General features: G+C 40.7%; 1 non-coding gene across 1 annotated transcript; it reads left to right on the top strand.

Annotated features, from left to right (window-relative positions):
* The first annotated feature begins 2,526 nt into the window (after positions 1 to 2,526).
* Positions 2,527 to 2,645, top strand: LOC123688296. Its single transcript, XR_006749824.1, has one exon. It is a non-coding gene; the product is annotated as a 5S ribosomal RNA (ribosomal RNA).
* Positions 2,646 to 5,000: the final 2,355 nt, after the last annotated feature.

The raw sequence follows: 5,000 nt of genomic DNA, 5'->3' as shown, positions 1-5,000 counted from the left end.
ATATACTTCTCATCAATATCCAAAAGCTTATCGAAAAATAAATTACTCAACTTTTACGTGAAGAATCGTTCACCCAAACCTTATCCCCTATATATGTCAGGAGAACCCAAGGTTCCCCTCCAGACACGATTTAGCAAACTTTTCCCGATCGATCCGACCCACCGAGGCCGTCTCGACCGTCCGCTGCGCCTACTAGGGCCGATTTCTTCGGACTCCGATCAGAAAATATACCGATGCATGTCGTTAACACCTAGTCCGCCTCGTCCGATCTATCTAAACAGTCTCGACGCACCCAACACTCTTTCAAAGTCGGATTACTCGGACTCAATCTGAAAATGGACCGATGCATGACGTCAACACTTAGCCCGCCTCGTCTGATCTATCTAAGCCATCTCGACCCACCCAACACGCCTTCCAAGTCGGATCACTCGGACTTCGATCTGAAAATCTCCGGACTCATTTTTATGAATATCCCCAGTCAGTAAGAACGTTATTTCGCCAATATATACCAACAATAAACCATATTCCAATAGCTGAACCAAAAATATAATTCCCGATCCAAACGTTCTGCATCGCCCAACGCGACCACCTTCCCTATATATGTCAGGAGAGCACAGGGTTCCCCTCCAGACAACACTTACGCTCTATCCCCGACTCTCGGTCGATCGATAGGCCAGGTCAGCGGTGTCTGTTTCGGCCGAAGCTCGGACTTTGGTCAAAATGTTCCGATACAAAATTTGAACCAAGATAGATACAGATATGATTCCTTCTTAAATATACGTTGATTATCGAACAGAATATGGTAAATATTTTGCGATGACCGAGGATTTCATGAATTTTTTTTTTTTTTCGAAAAAATTTTCTATTATCGGAATTTCCTCAAATTTCATTTGGTTGCCTCCTAATGCTTATTAAAAATGATAACCAACAATCAGAATCATTATTTATCATTTATTTCAATTTTTATAATGAAAAACGTTCACGTCCTTTCGCGCCTCTCGATCGTCGTTTACGTGATGCATCGGTCAGCCCTAGTTTACGTGGTGCATCGGTAAGATCGAGTTCACGTTCTGCATCGGTCTGCCCGAGTTTACGTGGTGCATCGGTAAGATCGAGATTACGTGGTGCATCGGTAAGATCGAGTTCACGTTCTGCATCGGTCTGCCTGAGTTTACGTGGTGCATCGGTATGATCGAGTTTACGTTCTGCATCGGTGTGATCTAGTTTACGTTGTGCATCGGTAAGATCGAGATTACGTGAAGCATCGGTATGATCGAGTTTACGTTCTGCATCGGTCTGGACTCTGAGATATATTTTCGACGTGAAAATGTTCCGATACAACTTTTGAACCAGGATAGTTAGAGAGATGATTTTTTCTGGGATGTACGTTGATTGGGGAATGGATTGTGGAAAATAACTTGCCATGACCGAGGTGTTCTCGAATTTTTTTTTTTTTTCGAAAAATATTTTCTGATTTTGGATTTCACTCAAATTTGATTTCGTTGCCTTCTAATGTGTTCTAAAAGAGTAAATCAGTAATCAGAATCGAAAAATATTTTTCGGATTTTTTTTTTTTTGAAAAAAAATTTTCTGATTTTGGAATTTCCTCAAATTTGATTTGGTTGCCTTCTAATGTGTTTTTAAAGCGTAAATCAGTAATCAGAATCAATATTCATTGTCGACTTTAATTTTTATAAGGAAAAATGTTCACGTCCTTAAACGCCTCCCCATCATTAGCCCGAGTCCAAGTCGATGTCAGTCCCGAGCGGACGGTGTCAGATACTACCTATCGCCCCGGTCTGGACTTGGCGAGGTATTTCGACGTGAAATGTTCCGATACAACTTTTGAACCAGGATAGTTAGAGAGATGATTTCTTCTATGTTGTACGTTGATTGTGGAATGGATTGTGGGAAATAACTTGCCATGACCCAGGTGTTCTTGAATTTTTTTTTTTTTCGAAAAAAATTTTCTGATCTTGAAATTTCCTCAAATCTGATTGCGTTGCCTTCTAATGTGTACTAAAAGAGTAAATCAGTAATCAGAATCAATATTCATTGTCGACTTTAATTTTTATAAGGAAAAATGTTCACGTCCTTAAACGCCTCTCCATCGTTACCCCGACTCCAAGACGATGTTAGACCGGAGCGGACGGTGTCAAATGCGACCGATCTCCCCGGTCTGGACTTAGCGAGATATTCCGACGTGAAATGTTCCGATACAAAAATTTAACTGTGATAGTTAGAGAGATGGTTCCTTTTGTGATGTACGTTGATTGTGTAATAGAATATGGAAATAAACTTGAGATGACCGAGGTCTTCTGGGATTTTTTTTTTTTTTCGAAAAATATTTTTCGATTTCGGAAATCCCTCAAATTTCATTGAGATATGTCCTAATGTGTTCTTAAAACTTAAATCAACAATCAGAATTAATATCCAAAAGTTATTTCATTTTTTATAAGGAAAAACGTTCACGTCCTTTCCGCTCCCAAAAAGTGAGATATCATAGAAAATATCGCTATATTTGTTGTTTACGGCCATACCACGCTGAAATTGCCAGTTCTCGTCAGAACACTGAAGCCAAGCAGCGTCGGGCGCGGTTAGTACTTGGATGGGTGACCGCTTGGGAACACCGCGTGCTGTAAGCTTTTTTTTTACGTTCTGCATCGGTCTGCCGAGATAACGTGGTGCATCGGTATGATCGAGTTTACGTTCTGCATCGGTAAGATCGAGATTACGTGATGCATCGGTAAGATTGAGATTACGTGGTGCATCGGTAAGATCGAGTTTACGTGGTGCATCGGTAAGATCCAATTCACGTTCTGCATCGGTAAGATCCAGTTCACGTGGTGCATCGGTAAGATCGAGATTACGTGGTGCATCGGTAAGATCGAGTTTACGTGGTGCATCGGTAAGATCCAATTCACGTTCTGCATCGGTAAGATCCAGTTCACGTGGTGCATCGGTAAGATTGAGATTACGTGGTGCATCGGTAAGATCGAGTTTACGTGGTGCATCGGTAAGATCCAATTCACGTTCTGCATCGGTAAGATCCAGTTCACGTGGTGCATCGGTAAGATCGAGATTACGTGGTGCATCGGTAAGATCGAGTTTACGTGGTGCATCGGTAAGATCCAATTCACGTTCTGCATCGGTAAGATCCAGTTCACGTGGTGCATCGGTAAGATCGAGATTACGTGGTGCATCGGTAAGATCGAGTTTACGTGGTGCATCGGTAAGATCCAATTCACGTTCTGCATCGGTAAGATCCAGTTCACGTGGTGCATCGGTAAGATTGAGATTACGTGGTGCATCGGTAAGATCCAGTTCACGTGGTGCATCGGTAAGATGGAGATTACGTGGTGCATCGGTAAGATCGAGATTACGTGGTGCATCGGTAAGATCTACTTTACGTTCTGCATCGGTCTGCCCTTGTTTACGTGGTGCATCGGTAAGATCGAGATTACGTGAAGCATCGGTATGATCGAGTTTACGTTCTGCATCGGTCTGCCCGATATTACGTGGTGCATCGGTCTGCCCTAGTTTACGTGGTGCATCGGTTTGGACTTAGAGATATATTTTCGACGTGAAAATGTTCCGATACAACTTTTGAACCAGGATAGTTAGAGAGATGATTTTTTCTGGGATGTACGTGGATCGGGGAATGGATTGTGGGAAATAACTTGCCATGACCGAGGTGTCCTCGAATTTTTTTTTTTTTCGAAAAAAATTTTCTGATTGTGGAATTTTCTCAAATTTGATTTGGTTGCCTCCTAATGTGTTCTAAAAGAGTAAATCAGTAATCGGAATCGAAAAATATTTTTCGGATTTTTTTTTTTTTCGAAAAAAATTTTCTGATCGTGGAATTTCCTCAAATTCGATTTGGTTGCCTTCTAATGTGTTTTTAAAGCGGAAATCAGTAATCAGAATCAATATTCATTGTCGACTTTAATTTTTATAAGGAAAAATGTTCACGTCCTTAAACGCCTCCCCATCATCAGCCCGAGTCCAAGTCGATGTCAGTCCCGAGCGGACGGTGTCAGATACTACCTATCGCCGAGGTCTGGACTTGGCGAGATATTACGACGTGAAATGTTCCGATACAACTTTTGAACCAGGATAGTTAGAGAGATGATTTCTTCTATGTTGTACGTTGATTGTGGAATGAAATACGGAAAATAACTCGCCATGACCGAGGTGATTACGATTTTTTTTTTTTTTCGAAAAAAATTTTCTGATCGTGGAATTTTCTCAAATTTGATTTGGTTGCCTCCTTATATGTTCTAGTAGCGATAATCAACAATCAGAATCAAAATCCATGGTCGGGTTTGATTTTTATAAGGAAAAATGTTCACGTCCTTTTTTACAACCCCGACTCATTGACGATGTTAGAACCGAGCCGGCGGTGTCAGATACGACCGATCGCCCCGGTCCCGATCGTCATTTACGTTGTGCATCGGTCTGCCCGAGATTACGTGGTGCATCGGTCTGGACTTAGAGATATATTTTCGACGTGAAAATGTTCCGATACAACTTTTGAACTAGGATAGTTAGAGAGATGATTTTTTCTGGGATGTACGTTGATTGGGGAATGGATTGTGGGAAATAACTTGCCATGACCGAGGTGTTCTCGAATTTTTTTTTTTTTTTCGAAAAAAATTTTCTGATTGTGGAATTTTCTCAAATTTGATTTGGTTGCCTCCTAATGTGTTCTAATAGCGATAATCAACAATCAGAATCAAAATCCATGGTCGGGTTTGATTTTTATAAGGAATAATGTTCACGTCCTTTTTCGCCTATGTTCTTTTTCGACGTGAAAAGTTCCGATACAACTTTTGAACCAGGATAGTTAGAGAGATGATTTTTTCTGGGATGTATGTTGATTGACGTACGAAACTTGGAAAAAAAATAGAAAAGACCGAGGTACTCTAGAAAAAAAATTTATTGAAAATATTTTTTTGATTTCGGAATTAATTCGAAATTCATTCAGATGTCTTCTATCA

This window comes from Harmonia axyridis, chromosome X (assembly GCF_914767665.1).
Source record: "Harmonia axyridis chromosome X, icHarAxyr1.1, whole genome shotgun sequence".
NCBI classification, from domain to species: domain Eukaryota; kingdom Metazoa; phylum Arthropoda; class Insecta; order Coleoptera; family Coccinellidae; genus Harmonia; species Harmonia axyridis.
The sequence above is the reverse complement of the archived record's forward strand: the minus strand, read 5'-3'. Positions and strand labels throughout refer to the sequence as shown.